The sequence below is a fragment of the Chrysochloris asiatica genome, unplaced genomic scaffold (genome assembly GCF_000296735.1).
Source record: "Chrysochloris asiatica unplaced genomic scaffold, ChrAsi1.0 scaffold00219, whole genome shotgun sequence".
Lineage (NCBI taxonomy): Eukaryota > Metazoa > Chordata > Mammalia > Afrosoricida > Chrysochloridae > Chrysochloris > Chrysochloris asiatica.
The window spans coordinates 1,473,235-1,491,013 of record NW_006408737.1 but is presented as its reverse complement, the minus strand read 5'-3'; the positions used below and the strand labels follow the sequence as shown (position 1 = coordinate 1,491,013).

General features: G+C 44.0%; 1 protein-coding gene across 3 annotated transcripts in view; it reads left to right on the top strand.

Moving 5' to 3' along the window:
• The first annotated feature begins 4,098 nt into the window (after positions 1-4,098).
• Positions 4,099-17,779, top strand: part of ST5 (suppression of tumorigenicity 5) — a 154,768-nt gene continuing 141,087 nt past the window's right edge. The window contains exon 1 of one of the 3 annotated variants that reach the window (XM_006872982.1): positions 4,099-4,203. The gene's annotated coding sequence lies outside the window, so the exon portion shown is untranslated. Of the gene's footprint in view, positions 4,204-4,885; positions 5,062-17,779 lie in introns of those variants that run through there. The other 2 variants (XM_006872984.1, XM_006872983.1) reach the window with 2 other exon arrangements.

The following is a 17,779-nucleotide window of genomic DNA, read 5'->3' as shown; positions in this document are numbered from 1 at the left end:
AGGTTCAAACCCACCAGCCACTCCTTGGAAACTCTATTCAGGAAACTCACTCCATGCACTTATCAATAAGGGTGCTAAGTCCAAGGGAACCTCATTTAGATTGGAAGATCAAGAAAACTTCCTTGAGGAGGTGACCATCAGATTGAGGCAAGATGAGTAAGGTTCCATCGGGAAAGACTGGGTAGTGAGGGAGGGGTTGTCCCAGGGAGTGGAAACAGAAAAAAAACTGGCACTTTTGAAGAACTAATAGGCACCCTGTGTGACTTGAACATAGAATGGGGGAGCAGGAAGTGTACTGAAAGGAAGCTGGAGAAGGCCCTATAGGTCTTGGTAAGAGTTTAAATTTTATCCTTAAGCGCAGTGGTAGTTATTAAAGTGGGTTATTCTGAAAATTCATGATCCAGTATAAAAAGGTGATTCACACAGCTCCATGGAGAATGAATTTGTGAGGGCAAGAGTGGAAGCTGGGAGTTAGACCACTTAGGAAGCTTCTACAGTAATTAAGATGAGAAACGGGCATGTTTAAGGAGGTGTAGAAAAACGGACAGATGAAAGATATATTTTGGAAGTGGAGTTGCTTGGAGTTGGTAAATGGATTGGATGTGAGGAGAGAGATGCAAGGATACCTCCCAGCTTTCATGCATGGGAGCATTTTGATAGGAGGGAATTCAGCTATCTTCTGTCTCCTTCCAATTTAAGGAGCTCAAAACAAAGGTTCCTGTTCTCCCACTACTGGCATTCAGTGTTGCATCTCACTGAGGGCGGGGCCTGAGAAGCTGCTATAACTTCAGCATACCACTAGGGGGAGCATGGCCTGCATTCTATGTCTCATCTGGAGGGTTTTAAAAAAAGTTTGGGTAACTAGAGATTTTTATTAGCTTCAGTTCTCTTGTCTTCTTTCCATTCTGCTTAGAAGAATGCCTTACTTACATTGTTGTTGTTAAGTGCTGTCGACTTGGTTCTGACTCGGCGGCACTGAATAGAGTTCCCGAGGAGCGGCTGGCTGGTGAGTTTGAACCACCTTGCGGTTCAGACCAGCACATTAAACGCAGCACCACAATAAAAGTGGTGCTGTAAGATAAGCACTAGACTGCTAACTGCAAGGTCGGCTGTTCAAACCCACCAGGCACTCCGCAGGAGAAAGTTGAGGCTTTCTGCGCCTGTGTGGTACTGTAGGATAAGCATTGGACTGCTAACCCGAAGGTTGTAATTTCAAACCTACCAGCTGCACCTCTGAAACCCTCTACAGGGTCATTATGAGTCGGAAGGGACTCTACAGCACTTAACAACAACAACAACAAAGATTGACAGCCTGGGAAACCGAAGGCCACTATGAGTGGTAAGGGAGTCCTGGTGTGGTGCTGGAGAATAAAGCACTGGACTGCAAGATCTGTTTGAACCTTAAGGTTGGCAATTCAAACTCAACAGAGGCTCTTTGGAAACCCTATACAGGATCACTATGAATCAGAATGGACATGACAGCGCTTATCAATAAGAACATCAACATGAGTTGTAGTGGACTCCATGGTAGTGGGTACCATCATAACTGTGAATATCACTTTATTGTAGAAATGGGTGACCATAGCTTGTTGCTGAATGTGGAGGCTTGGCAAGTAGAATGTGTGTTTTGAAGGTTAGGAGAAGAGCAGAGGATATGTGAAATTTGGTGGCCATGTCTTTTGGGGATGGGAATAAGGAAATGTTTGATGATTTGCTGTTATGCATGCCCTTCCATCCTGTCCCTTTGTAAACCTGGGACGTTGCAATCCCTGTGAGGGGTTCCTGAGTCAGGTTGAGCCTTTATGGGGGATGATTTGGTATGCCCCCTTTGAAGCCCTGGTTGCTTTACTATAGCATTAGTGTCTAACCATTTAGGATAGGTGCTACCCAGTCATTTCTTGTTGGTTTCATAATCCTTCTCCTACTTTAGTTCCTGACATACCTTTTAAATGTAAATCAATATGAATTTTGAGAATTTTGCAGTGTGCTGGAAGTTAACTGAAAACTCGTGGATTCTGCAACAGATTGGAAAAATATTATGTTCTCTGTGAGTTCAGTATCCTCATGTTGTGTGGATACCACTGCCTCAGTTCTTGTGTGTATGTGTGTGTGTGAAGAGCAGTTGAGATGTATGAAGTCTGTAGCTCAGTATGTGAGAAAAGCAAGTGCCAGGGATGGGTTTTATACATGTGTAAACTGGGAGGTTAGGCGACTTGCCCAAAGTCACAGCTCTACTAATCCAAGTGCAGAACTGTCAAGGTCATTTGAGCCCTGACCTCTCTGGGACTCTGTCAGCTCCTCTGACTAAAGGTATGAAAGAGCACTGGAAGGCTTGAATGGTATTTCTAGATCTGTTACTTCCTACTTTTGTGAATGTTGTTGTTGTTGTTAGGTGCCATTGAGTCAGTACAGACTCATAGCGACCCTGTGCACTGCCTGATCCTGGGCCAACCTCACTTTCGTTGCCACACTTGAGCCCATTGAAGCTGCCACTTTGTCAATCCATCTCGTTGGGGGTCTTCCTCTTTTTCTCTGACCCTCCACCTTACCAAACATGATATCCTTCTCCAGCTACTGGTCCCTCCTGACAATATGTCCGAAGTATGAGAGACGAAGTTTGTCCATCCTGGCCTCCAAGGAGCACTCTGGCTTCACTTCTTCCAACACAGATCTATTGGTTCTTTTGGCTGCCCACAGCACTAACTTATTTTATCTTTTTTTTACATTTTTAAACTGTGTTAAATTAGTATGACAGTAACAGACTAAACTTTCAAACCTATTGTGTTGAACTAATGATACAAGACTTATTTTAGAAAAGTATAAAGTAATTTATAGTTATATTGTTTAGTGCTGTTGAGTTGGTTCTGACTCTTAGTGACCTGAGGAGCTGACTGGAGGGTTTGAACTGTTGACTTTGGGGTTAGCAGTCCAGTGATTATTCTACAGCGCCACACCAGGACTCTAATTTATAGCTATGTTGTTGTTGTTGTTAAGTGCTGTCGAGTAGGTATAGGGTAGGATTTGTTCTCATCATTGTACTCCATTGCGCACAGATTCTCTCATATATACAAAGTTCAGGCAGAAAGGACCTGTAGTCAGGACAACCTTGCCTTGACAGCAAAGATTCTCCACCTTCCCGTGGGAGCCCGATCTTTTCTAATTTGTTATTTTAAAAATTGTATATTTTCAAGATCAGATGAGAGTGTACTTTAGTGCACAATGCAGTGGACAAGGGGGCTACTGGAGCGGGATAATGCACTGGACTGCAAGGTCAACAGTTCAAACTTGCCAGTCGCTCCTTGGAAACCCTATACAGGGTTGCTATGAGTTTGCACCGACTGGACTGCACTCACCACCAACAACAACAGGGGATTACTGGACTGATCCCTAGGAGCGCAGGTTGCATAATGGGTTAAGCATTGGTTTGCTACAAGGTCAGTGGTTCAAATCAACTAACCACTCTGTAGGAAAAAGGTGAGGCTCTCTGCTCCCATAAAGATTTGTAGACATGGACACCCTCGGGAGAAGTTTTACTCTGTCTTATAGGGTTGCTTTTTGTAAAGTTGTGTGAACTGCAAGGTTGGCTTTTCAAGCTCACCAGCTGCTCCTTGGAAACCCTTTACAGGTCGCTATGGGTCGGAACTGACTCAACGGCACTTAACAACATCAACGTACGGTTGCTTTGATTCAAATGGACTCAGCAGAAGTGGGGACTGGTCTGTACTCTTAAGTCTTTCACTAACTAACTGTGTAATTGTGGACCAAACATTTGACCTGTCACTTTTCCCACCAGTAAAATGAACACTAATAATCTGTCCAGTGCATTTCATAGGTTATGTAGCTCAAACAAACAATATATGTAAAAGAATGTTACAAAGCAGAAATGTACATATAGCACCTAAACCTAGAGGACCTGCAGTATCCCAGGCTGCGTGGTAGCTCTTGGAGAGCAATGCCTTTATTACTGAGGGTGACAGCAGCTCATGTGTAGGTTACTGAGCAAAGAGAGCAGAGAGAGAGAGGCTGTGTTCCTGTTACATTTGTTGCCTGGACTGTGACTTTGAACTTGCCGGGCTCTTTACTTGCCCTGACCTAGGTTTTCTTTCAATTCCAGGAAGATGAGAGACTGCTTGGGCACCAGCATTAGTACCATGAGTCCCTGCACTGGTTAAAGACATCTCCACCACCTGGGCAGGCAACAAGGTAAGCAGAGAGGCCAGTCCAGGCGAGCTCCTGGGACCTGAGTGCGTTTCCGCCCCAACTGCTGTCCGGAAAATCCCCAATGCACAAACAAGTCAAGGCATTGCATCTGAGGCCCTCCTACCCTCCCGACAGGACCCAGAGGAAAGGCTTGCTTCCCCTCCAAGCACTCCAGCTAGCTCCCTCCCTGCCTGGCCTCAATTCTTCCAAGTTATAAAAAATGAGACACTGAAGGGGAGGAAAACAAGTCCACTCACTATCTTCTCCCTTCTCCCTTCTGAGCTGTTCAAGCAAGATCCCAGGAGCAGCCCAGAGCCCCTGTTTGACTGGAAGGGAGGTAGGAGGAGTGGAATGCATGCAAAAACTTAGCTGATCAAAAGACAGTGCTGTTTCATGGAAGCCTCCCAGAACTGAGTGAGAGTGAGAGAGACAGAGACAGGAGGGGTGGGGAAGGGGGGGGTGAAGAGAGAGACAGAGTGTGTATGTAAGAGAGAGAGAGGTTGAAGTTGTTGGGAAGAGGGAGCTACGGTAACGGGGGAGAGAGAGAGAAAGAACGGGCTAGCGAAAGAGCAAACGAGAGCCTGGGAGAAGGCGAGAGCACGCGAGAGGGTGAGAGAATGGGAGAGAGCTCGCTGGCGAAATCAGTGTCTCCATGACAACCGGCCAGACCGGCTAGCAGTGCTCTGCTCATTTGGCTGGAAGGAGCACTAGGAAAGGTCAGAGGAAGGAGCTGTGGGAAGCTCTCAGCAGGTATCGGAGCCTAAGCCAGTGGATTTGGGGGCCCTGGGCTCCCTCACGGACTGTGGTGTGAGCCAGGCTCTGCTGAGAATGGAGTGGGCAGGAAAGCACCGGGACTTTCAGGTAAGGTCAGCCCCAGCTTGGATTGTTTTTTTTTTTCGCCTTTCCTGGCCATAGTCTTGGGCTGTTTTCTGGGAGGCCGGTGAGTGTCTGCACTCTCAGCTAGGGTTTGGGGCTTAGGAATGATGTCATGCTTCAACAGTTGGATTCTATTAGCTTTAAGGAGGGAAACAGCCAATTTTCTTGACTTTGCATATCTAGCTGATCTCACTCTTGCTGAATCTGAGGTGTCTAGGCTTCACTATGGAAATAATCAGTTTCCTTTTCTTTAGTACAAAGACTCAGGCAATTTTAAAAATCTTTTCTAGAGGAAAAAAATATAAGTTATCTTAACTCCAGCACTGTGTTTATAATTCTTACATGGAAACTTCATCGTCATTTGAGTGATTTGGTTTGTTCTAGTGAACATTGTCTGTTTGGTTTCGTGGTGCTTCTGTTCTGACCTGTAATAAAAAGAAAAGGAAAAAAAAAAAAAAATCAAAGCTAATGAAGCTCAGCGAGAAAAGCCGACTGCCAGTTCAGGTCCCTTTGGAGTAGATATTAGGATGAAGAGAACATCATAGGGACATCTGAGCTAAAGTGTCTCACTCTCTCTGCCAGGTAGCTTGGTAAGGAGCAAGCTGTCCCCCCTCATTGATAAGTTGATCACAGGCTTTCCTAAGAGATAAATGGGGTGGGGAGGAAGGTTGGGGGACCTGCAAAGAGGTTTCTTCTCCAGATGTTCTGAAGTGAGCTCTCAGTGGCAGCTGCTAAGAACTAGAAGCCTAAACCAATGTGTGAGGTACTGTGGTGGATTCCTTCGGTTAATATTTTAACCAAATTTCAGGGTGCGCAGTATCCACGTTGTATACTTTTCCCATTCTGATTGCGCTGTTTTGGTAAAAGTTAGATGAGAGGCAGGGGTTGGATGTGCACTGTCAGGAACGCAGGGTACCTGTGGTGTGTATGGTGAGCTTAATGTGTGCCAAGACAGGAAACATTTTTAGCGGTGATGGAGTAAGTTGTCAGTAATAGCACTAGGATGAATTCAGCGAACAATCTCGGTGGTAGAGTTCCATGAGGTGATGTGCTGCTACTTCAGCTATGTTATATTTTCCCAGTATTCCTGGACTTCAGGAAACTTTATATAGAGAGATGCCTTTGGTGTCTCTGTGGGTTGAGGGAACAGCTGCTGTCCTGGCTCTTTGGTTTTTCTTCTTGAACTTTCTGAACAGAATGTCTTTTGTATTTTGGCAAACAATGAGGGGGCCTCCTGATTAACTTCGGGTCAGCTTGCCAATGCAAGCATTGGCCATGTTCCCCTGTCTGGCTCCCTGAATGTGTACATGTTTGTAACAGTGGTATGGCCTGAGGGCCCACTAGGGTGATCTCAGTGGCCTTGGACCTCACTTGGACCACTACAAAAGTGATTTCCCCTTTCACTATACTCGAGGAATCCTCTTCTTGGTTGAAATCGATATTTCCTGGGGGGATGCTATATAGCATTGTTGGTTGGGATGAGAGTTGGTGGGTGTGAGGAGGACACTACTCTGAGTCAGTAGGCCCTTCCAAATCCAGGATCTCTCACGTCTTCTCTACTTGTGTGTGTGGTTGATTTCTTAGCTGTGAGATGAAGATAATGATGAGAAGAACTTCACAGGACTGTTGGAAGGAGCAAGCAAGAGTTTCCATGAAAGGATTTTTAAACAGCCAAGTCCTACATAAAATGTTATGAGTTAAAACTTGAGGGGTGACCCTCAATATCCAGAAGGTATTCTGAAAAGTTACTTTGTCTTTCTATTCTGGTTTCTCTATGTATGAAATGCTACTTTTTGCGTTTTAAAGATGAGAACATTACAAGACTTCTTGAAGATGTTAAAGGAAGCAAATAATGCATTCTTTGGGTCAGGCAGTTTAAGAATGATGTTCCTTCAGAGATGAAGCGTTTGTTTCCTAAGTTACCTGACTCATATGTTTGAGGTGCTGTGTGGTATCTAGAAGAGGGATTTCAGAAGGTCTCTGTGCTTCTCCTGTGTTCGACAGCTGGCTAATGGTGTCATACATTTTAGTAACTGGAAGAGTGGTCTCTGGGTGCCAGGGCTGGTTCTTTGAGTTGGGACAGCTTTCAAGTAGATGTTGTTGTTAAGTGCTGGTGAATCAGTTCTGACCCATAGCGACCCTGTATAGGGTTTTCGAGGAGCAGCTGGTGATTCACCACCAACCTTGTGATTCACACCAACCTTACAGCCCAGCGCATTAACCCTGAGAGCCAAACCAGCGGCCTTTTTCCTATTTTCCGGGTTTGAAAGTCAGCGTGCTAACTGATAGGAAGAATTATATACTTTGTTCTAAAAGACTCTTTGGGGGTTGGGCAGCTCTTTCAGGAACCTGTGTAGTTTACAGCTTAGGGGAAAAAAAGAAAGAAAGAAACAAGGAAGTGGGAATTCCAAGGGCAGGGACACTTGATATGCCAGGAGACTGTGCCAAAGAAAAGAATGGTAGGGGAGGGGAGACTTACACAAGGCAGTCATGGATATGCCCTCAGGCTTAGGGCTTACTAGGTGGGAAGAAGCGGGTACCCACCCACAGCCTCAGCCTTTGTTGTGGGACAGGGAAAAACCTGTTAGCCATGTCCCGGAGTGATGTCTGGGAAGAAACCCCTAAGCAGATCCAGAACAAGCAGATTTTTTTTTTTTTAAATATATATAACAGTGCCCTCCTTTTAGGTGAGTCACGTCCCAACAGCCTCTAATGTTTGAGGAGATTTTGCCCACATCATCGATTGGGGCTGCAGCTGTTCCCCACTCCTCTACAGTCCAGCTTCCCAAGATTGAGTCACAAATTGGAAACTTCTAGGTTCCTTAAGGTTTAAAAAGTAACATTCCTGTGCTTACTCCCTCTCTCTTCTTCTCTTCTACTCCCCTTCTTGCACACTCTTCCTTTGGATTCCCACTCTCTAGAATTAGAGCAATCTGAAACAAGAAGTGGAAACTTTGAAATACCTTGGAAGACAAGCTAAGGGCATTCTGAATTCTGCTGGCTCTGCCCTTGTCCCTGTAATGAAGATTGGGTGTACAGTTTAGGGGGCACCCAAACTCCAAATAAAGTAGCCACACTGCTGACTTGGAATTGAGAGAGGCTGTGTGTCCCACTCTCCGCCTCTGGAAAACTCACCTGGAGGCAGGACTGAGGAGCATCTTTCTATTGCTTATCTTTACTGTTACTGTCACTGTCTGGATGAAGCCTACTGATTTCCACTATTGAGTCCAAGAGAGCTTGCCAAGGCAACCAAGCCAAGAGAACACATATCTGCATTTGGAGGAGGGCAGGCAGCAGCCCTTTGGAGCTCTGGTTTGGAGTTTTCTTCTGTGTCTCTATATTGGCTTCAGAGGGTGGGTATGTTTAGGGCAGGCTAGGGGGAGGGGAAGGGGAAATCTGCAGGCAGATAATTGAGTTCTTTGAGTTAGAGGGATCATGGAAAGTGGAGACGGGGCCAGGAGGGCATTAAAAAAAAAAAAAAAAAGACCATCTGGCATAGTCTGCAGAGATTTCTCTCTAAAGCCTGTGGGAAAACTTGCATGATTGTGTGTTGTCTTTTGGGCTTGGGAGGGAGACTCTGCATCTATTTTTGCTGGCGGCAGGGGATATACTATATGCATCTGTCTCTGTGGGTGGAGGAGGTGCTAGAGTCTGTTTTGGGGGCACATGCCGCACAGTGTTTTCTGTCTTAGGGGCACATGCCACATACTATTTTGTTAATTATAAAACAAAAGTAAACATGACGTTTCTGTTTCTAGCTGTAAACCCTAGAAAACACACCTGGGTGTACGTTTGTGTGTGGTGGGTGCGAGGGGCAGTGGTGGGTGCGGAGCGAGGAGGGTGTTAAATGGTCTCACTTACTTTCTTTGACTCTAATACACTGATTATACTTTTGCTGGGGGCTGTTGAAACGATCACAGCAGTCTTCTAAAATCATACTGGGATGTTACGTTGCACTGTCCCTATAAAAGGGTGAATCATGTACACCTTTTTACAATTAGGTTATTCAGCCTTCTTAACAGACACTTATTTTCATCATGAAACTACCTCAGTTTCTTAAAGATCTAGACTCTTCTTATGTGAGACTTATCACTGAAGTGGTTTAGTATATGATTGATAAGGTGGACTCCTGGTGTGGCACTGTTGATCAGCATTGTACTATGAACCATAAGGTCAGCAGTTAAAATCCACCAGCTGCTCCTGGGAAACCCTATACAGGGCCTCTATAAGTCAGAACCGACTCGATGGCACTTAACAACAGCAGTAGGGGGCAGCACAGTGGCTGAAGGATTGTTTGTAAGTTGGAAAAACAAGATAAACTGAGGACTGAAGGAGGCAAGGGGTCTCGGTGGCTTCATCTGGTAACCACTGGACTGCAAACCACAAGGCTCGTCGTTTGAGCCCCTGAGCTGCTCCTCAGGAGAAAGATGAGGCTTTCTGCTTCTGAGAAGATTTTAAAGCCTTGGAAACCCTATCCATGGTCACCATAGTTGGAACTGACTCAAAGGCATTTAACAACAGATTAACAATGGGAGGCAAAGTCTAAAGCAAGAGGCATATTCCTGAAAGGACTTAAGAGAGAGTACCTCACTCAGCAAGGCGATTGGGAAAGAGCTATTTCTAAGGGGCAGCAGGTAGTTGATAGATAGAAGGGCTGCCTAGGCTGACCATAGAGGCTGCCACAATTTAACAGATGGCTGGTCTGCCCCTAGGGTGTCAAGGAGACAGTGTTATGAGGTCCGAACATGTACTTGGGGTGGGGTGCTGGAGTTTGCGGGCTTGCCATTATTCATTTGTTGAGAGGTGTCTTTGGTGCACATGCTTTCTTGGTGTATTCACTCATTTAGTGACTACAGAGTGTCTGACCAAGAGCTGGGGAGGATCCACAACAATATCAAACCTGGAGTTTACCCCAGCATACGGAAATGCACATATTGTTGTAGAATGTTGGTGAGTCAGTTGCAACTCACAGTGGCCCTGTATAGGGGTTCTGAGGAATGGCTGGTAGCTTTGAATAGCCGACACTGCGATTAGCAGTCCAGTGCTTATCCTACAGTACCACACCAGGATTTCAGAGAGCCAACTAAAAGAACTGGAAATATAAGAAGGGTTCTAGGCCTGTGTGGAAGCTTCCATGAGAGTGCCAAACGATAGTGTGTGTTTGTGTGTTGCTACTGTTGTTAAGTGATGTTGAGTCGATTCCTACTCATAGTGACCCTGTCTAGGGTTTCCAAGGAGTAGCTGGTGGGCTTGAACCACCAACCTTGCAGTTAGCAGTTCAGTGCTTTTCCTATGGTGTCACAGCAGGACTTTGTGTGTATGTGTGTGGATGGTATTAATAGGAAAAGGAAAATGGGAAGAAATTTAAAATCAGTTTTGTTTGAGAAACTGAATTTTGGTGTGATTACTTACCTCATGGTGTTCTGACAACTGAGTTATATATCACTTTTAAATGAATTAACTGGTAATGTGTTTGTTCAGCTATCAGTGTCTATTAGATATTCCCCGAGTGCATGGGCTGCCTTAGAGTAACTCTGATAGAATTGTTTGCACTTAGTCTTAAGTATTTTATGTGCAGTGGTAAACAGATGGAATTTAGGAGTCTTACAGGCCCAGATTAAGGAGTACTGGTAGCGTAGTGGTTACGAATCAGGTGCTAACCTCAAGGTCTGCTGTTCCAAGCTACCAGCTGCTCCATGGGAGAAAAATGAGGCTTTCTGCTCCCGTAAAGATTTGCAGCCTTGGAAACCCTGTGCAGGGTCACTGTGAGCCGAAACCAACTCCAACAACAACAACAGGCCCAGATTTGGAAACTGATGTTACTGCTCTGTGTGACCTTGGACAAGTCATTTAATCTCTCTGTGTCTCAGTTTTCTCATCTGCAAAATGAGGACTTAAAATACTTAACTGATGAAAGTCAAAGACTACAACCTTCAGTATGGATTGCCCACTGTAAAGAAAACAAAAATCCTCACAACTGGAACAATAAATACCATCATGATAAATGGAGAAAAGATTGAAGTTGTCAAGGCTTCGTTTTACTTGCATCCAATTGCAACACTCATAGAAGCATCAGTCAAGAAATCAAATGATGTGCTGTACTAGGAAAATCTGTTGCACGAGACCTTTTCAAAGTGTTCAAGAGCAAAGCTATTAGTTTGGAGGACTAAGGTATGCCTGACCCAAGCTCGTGGTATTTTCAATAGTCTCATATGAATTCGAAAGTTAGGTAATGAATAAGTAAAACTGTAGAAGCATCTGTGCATTTGAATTATGATGTTAGAGAAGAATATTAAAAGTATCATGGACTACCTACCAAAAGAGTAAGCATGTCTGTATTGGAAGATATACAACCAGAAAACTTCTTAGAAGTGTGGATGGCTAGACTTCATCTCTCATACTTGGGACATGTTATCAGGAGGGACCAGTCCCTGGAGAAGGATATCATGCTTGGTGAAGTCGAAGGTCATTGAAAAAGAGGGAGACCCCAAACAAGATGGATAGACACAGTGGTGGCAACGATGGGATCAAACATAACAGTAATTGTGAAGATGGCGCAGAACCAGGTAGTGGTCTGTTCTGTTGCACACAAAGTCACAATGAGTCAGAACTGACTCGACGGTATCTTGCAACAACAACAACAAAATGAGGATGATAACAGTACTTATTTGGTTAGAATTGTGGTGGGAATTAAATGAACTGATACATGTAAATTTCTTAACACAGTACCTGCACATAGTAAATGCTCAACATTTTCCATTATTATCACCAATTTAAAAGCAGTGTAGGGCTGACACCTCCTAATCAGGTTGGGTTACTACACTAGGGAGCTCAAGCCAGATAACTTTAGAAGGAATTTGTATTTTACATGTTGTTCATTTTTCTGCCAAGACTGCAAGAAAGTTTCTGAAGTAGATTCTTCTGGGTCCAGCTCCACAGTCTCGGCTTTAACCTCTTTGCGGGTGCTTACCATAACCTCTTGCCACAGAGTCAATTCAAAACCACAAGGGCTCTATAGAACAGAGTTGTTGTTGTTAAGTGCCATTGAGTTGGCTCTGACAGATAGCGACCTTGTATAGTGTTTATGAGGAGCAGCTGGTGAGTTTGAACTGCTGACCTTGTGGTTTGCAGTCCAGTGCTGATCCTACCGCACCACACAAGGAGTAGAACTGCCCAACAGCCTTTCGAAGGCTGTCATGGCTAAACTGCTCTGTGGGAGAAAGACTCCCTGACAATCTGCTTTTGTAAAGATGTAACAGATTTGTTTGTCTTTTTTCTGATTAATCTTCATTGAAGAAGACTGCCATAGCTTTCGTCTGTGGAGCAGCCGAGCACTTATTCTCTGTGCCACCAGTGCTCGTAACATTTAAACATGTGTTTAAAATATGAGTGACTTTTTCTTTCAATCTTAAGAATATATGTAAAAAACAAATCATTTGCCAGTTCAACATTTCTTTCAGGAACAAGTCACATTGGTTGTTTTCTTCATGAAGTGCAACTGTTACCACTATCCATTCCCAAATGATTCCACCTCCCTTAGCAGAAACCTAGCGCCTCCTCAGTGAATTCTACCCTGTTTCCCTCCTCCCACTTCTGGTAAGCAATACCAGGTTTCTGGTCTCTATACTTTTGCCTGTTTCATGTAAATGGGATTATACAGTATTTGTCCTTTTGTGATGGATTCATTTCGCTCAGCATAAGGTTTTCAAAAATTCTTTCATATTGTAGTATGTATTAAGACTTCATTTATCTTTTTAGCTGAATAATATTCATTTTATGTACATATATACTACATTTAAGGAGCTCTAGAGCTCTGGTCGAGTCCTGGTGTTGCGCTGTGGGTTAATGCACCAGACTGCAAAGCTGTTTGAACTGCAATGTCAGCAGTTCAAGCTCACCAGCTACTCCTTGGAAACCCTATACAAGGTGGCTATGGGTCGGAATCGACTCGACTGCACTTAACAACAAGAGCTCTGGTAGCGTAGTGGTTACAAATCAGGCTGCTAACCTCAGGGTCAGCAGTTCAAAACTACCAGCTGTTCCGCGGGAGAAAGATGAGGCTTTCTGCTCTGGTAAAGATTTATAGCCTCAGAAACCCTGTACAGGGTTCCTATGAGTCGGAACTGACTCCACGGCACATAACCACCGCCATATTACATTTTATTGTTACCATTCTTCTGCTGATGGGCAATTGAGTTGTTCCCACCTTTTGGCTACTGTGAATACTGTTGCAGTGAACATTGGTGTAGAAATTTCTGTTTGCATTCCTTTTTTTCTTTTGGGCTAGACTTTTTTTAAGTCCCTATGAGCTAGATTCTAGGAAACATTCAGACTCGATTCTCATAATTTGAGATTGGAAACTTGCTCTCAGATGCAGAGCGCTTTGTTACCACAAGGTCTTGGCCCATAGTAAGCTCCTAGGTCAGTAAGTAAGAAGGTAGATTTTGCCTGGGATCCTGGGAAAATTTTGGTTGACAGCTGTTCTCCCTCACAGCTTTAGACCAGCTCTGTGAATAAATACATACATACTGTCATCACAGTTCCCTTCTCTGAATGGAGAAAATAGCAGTGGTTTTGGCCTGGCCTTTTTTCCTTTAGAGTTGGAAGGTAATAATTTGGTGCCTTAAGGCAAATCTATATATTAGTGAAAGAGCCACCAACAAAAGAGTAATGTTTGGAGCCCAGGCTCTGGGGTCAGACTGGGGTCAATTTTGTCGCTTACTAGCGCTGTACCTTTGGGCAAATACTCAGCCATTTCAGGCCCCAGTTTTTTTTCTGTAAAATGAAGGCAGTACTAGTCCTACCTCAAAGAGATGTAGTGAGGCTTGCCTGTGAAGGACTTAGAACAGCTTACTTAGATTTATTGTTAGTGTTGTTGAGTCAATTCTGACTCATAGTGACCCTGGATAGGGTTTCCAAGGAGTAGCTGGTGGGTTTGAACCACCAACCCTGTGGTTAGTGGTCCAGTGCTTATCCTATAGCGCTACACCAGGACTCCTACCTACATCTATGTTGTTGTTGCCATTGAGTTGGTTCCGACCCATAGTGGCCCTGTATAGGGTTTCCAAGGAATGGCTGGTGAGTTTGAACCGCTGACCTTGCAGTTCAAACCGACCTTGAGGTCTAGTGCTTATCCTACAGTGCCACACCAGCCTTTGTGTAAATAAAATGTTAGCAATTATTGTTGTACTTATGAATCCCCTGTCAACTAAGCAGTGTTTGTTTTTGAGTGACTGGTCTGTCGGGTTTGTTCTGCTGAGAACTGTGAGGTGATGATGCCTCCTTCCTCAGTGTCTTGGGCAGATATCTATATCAGCAGAGTAATAATATGTTCTCCAGTCATTGTTTTAGAGTCCTGGTGTGGCACTGTAGGATAAGCACTGGACTGCTAACCTCAAGGTTAGTGGTTAAAACTTACCATTCACTCCTTGGAAACCCTATAAAGGGACTCCATGAGTCAGAACGGACTGGACAGCACTTTGCAACAACAATCAGTATAGATTATAGTTAGTCTACCTTGCTTTGTGGTGCTTCAGCACTGTACTATGAACCACAAGGTTGACAGTTCAAACCCACCAGCTGCTCCTCAGAAACTCTACACAGGGTCCCTATGAGTTGGAACCAACTTGACAGCACTTAACAACTTACGTATAAACCAGATGGAAAATCAGGCCAAACAATAGGAGTAGCACGGTGTGCCTTTAGGTTGAGTCAATTTTTTGATGAATAATGTTCTGATATATGGTACTGAGGAGGGACATGGCAGAACCCTGTGTGCAAGTACAGGATGGGACATAGGAGGGCTGAAGGGGAGGCTGAGGGACAGTGGAAAGTTAGAGACAGAGAGAGATGGGTAGTGAAGGTTGTTGAGTATTTCTGGACTAAAACAGTTATCTTACTTCAAGACAAGATCCTGGCACTTAACCTTTCCAAAAGATGACTTGATCCCCCTGAGCCTCAGGTGAAACTCGCCTCAGCAAGAATTACTCAGACTACTCTCAGCGGAGTGGTAGATTGGGACTACTAGGAGGTTCTAATATATTCTAAAGAGAATGAGTAGATTGGTACATTTTATCTTCAAATGTAATTATAAAGTGATTTCCTTTTCCAACTACAAGAAACAGAAACTTTTGCTGCCAAATGTAGCAGCATGTTTTAAGTCCCTCAAATCTCCTTTGAGTGCTACCAAAGCTCTCAGCTTTGTTGTTATCTCTTGTTGAAATAGAACTTGGAAAGGTCATATCAGCAGTGCCAATTTATGGGCCTGCTGAACCCAAGCGGACCTAGGGCAAAATGGGGAGTTTCTGGGAGTTGGGTGCTTCACAAATTTTCGCTTTGACTGACACGGTTTTTATAATTTAAGGTTCCTTTTCTTTCCTTTAGAAGACCCAGCTCTGCAGATTAGAGTCAGACACTTTTATTTCTTCTGTAGTTTTACTTCTATAAACATCCACAGGCTGGAGCTCAGGTTTCTAGAGTAGATCCCTATACAGTCTGGAGAGGTTTGGCCTTGGTAGTGTTTATAGCTACCCAAATACTTCCTGATACTCTTAATTGGAAATAAGTATTCCTGGCACAAAAGTTATGTCCGAATTCTTGTCCTCGTTTAGTTGATCAGCAATATTTTAACCTTCTGTATTAACCAAAAGATGGTGAAGACTGTAGGATCTAGAAGCTACCAGACGAAACCTGACCCACTGATGTCGTCAGATCCAACTCTTAGGAACCCTATAGGACAGAGTAGGTTTGCCCCATAGGGTTTCCAAGGCTGTAATCTTTATGGCAGCAGACTGCCAAATCTTTCTCTTGTGAAGTGGTTGGGACCTTCTGGTTGGCAGTGCTTACCACTGCGTCCCCAGTGTTCTATCTAGAAAGTGCACAAGGGCCTTTACTCATTTGCAGAGAGAGCTCTAAGGAGCTCTGGTAGCTTAGTGGTTACGAATCGGGCTGTGAACCTCAAGGTCAACAGTTCGAAACTACCAGCAGCTCCGTGAGAGAAAGATGAGGCTTTCTGCTCCTGTAAAGATTTACAGCCTCAGAAACCCTGTTCAGGGTCGCTATGGGTCGGAACCGACTTGATGGCACTTAACAACAAGGACAAGAAGGTTAGACTTTCAAGTGCATATACATTTGGCAACATGGAAAGCAAATAGGGAAAGGATATTAAAGAACCAGATGCATTCTGTGAACTATGAAGAAGTGCGCATGAGTCTGGCAGGGAAATACCTGGGCACAGCTGAGATGAGCTGGAACCTTGGTTTGCAGACTGTGGGTTGACTGACTCAGTGGCGGTGCTCAGAGGATTGAAGCTTTAGATTTAAGAGAAGACAGAGAGCACTGGTTCCTTGTTTTCCTTGTCTTCCTGTAATCCCCTGATTCATCCTCCCCTGGGTTAAGACATAAATAGAAGGAGTGTCAGACAAGTGGTTGTTTTAGATGGAATAGGCAGCCATATCCTCACTGGGTCCCCATCCCTGTGGGTTTGAGTCACCCCTGCTGTGCATGGTCGAGTTATGGCTAGCTGGCCTGGGAGAGCCCGTTGTAGGATGTTGGTGGTAAGAAGTCAGAGTAAGCACCCAAAGCAAGAACCAAATAAAAAAAAAAAAAAAAAACCCAGAACAGCTTGAAAATTTTTGTTTTCTTTAAATCTCACTAAAAAGAAGTAAAAAAAAATTTTTTTTTTTTTTTTATCCTTTTAATTTCTTCATCTTGGAACCCTTTAACAATTGTTTGGTCAACCCAGATGGGTTAGAAAGTTTTCCTGGATTTTGAAAACAATACTCTTCAGACATTTCACCTGAAAAACACCCAGGATCTCAAGTCTGCTTAACTGTTGGAAGAAGCTGAGTCCTGGGAAGCTGTAGAAATGAAAGCAGGACACTATGGAGACCACAACACATGTGCTGTCCTCCCAGGCCCCTAATGTCAGTTAATGTTTTGCCATTGGGGATGCTGGGGTAACTATTTGTTCCCCAGGGATTTTTCCTTAGCCTCTTCTCTTCCTAATTTATAGTCTTTCCCTGGGATCCCACTTTCCGGTTAGAGAAAGAAGAGGGGGATCCAATCCTGTGTCTGTCTCTGTTGTTTAAGAAAATATTTGAATGCATTTGTTCATTTACAGTTGTTGTTGTTAACTGCTGTTGAGTTGGATACTACTCTTAGCAACCTTGTAGGGAAGGTTTCCAAGGAGTGGCTGGTGGGTTTGAACTTCCAACCTTGTGGTTAGCAGTTCAGTGCATATCCTACAGTGCCACACCAGGACTACCTCATTCAACAGATGTTTATTAAGTATCCATTCTGTGCTAAAGTACTGTTTAATATGCTGGGGGTGGGGGGTGGGGGTTGCAAAGCCCTTGTTATAGAACTTAAAAGTTTAGTGGCAGGAAGCAGTCAGTAATCAAGTCAATAAATCAATAACTGAGATAAAGGTGGCAATGTGTGATAGGAAGAAGACAATGGTGATGTAAAAGTGAGAGAATAACTGGGATTTGGGAGCTATTTTCAAAAGAGAGGTTAGAGAAGGCCTTTCTGAGAATATATTTGATACATTTGAGCTAAAGGACAAAAAGCCATGCATGTGCAGATTTGTTGGGAAAAGTATATTCCCTACAGAGGGAACAGCAAAGGCAAAGCCCCTGAAGTAGGAAAGATCTTGGCATGTTGAAAGAAAATAAAGGAAGTCATTATTGTTTGACTGTGATCA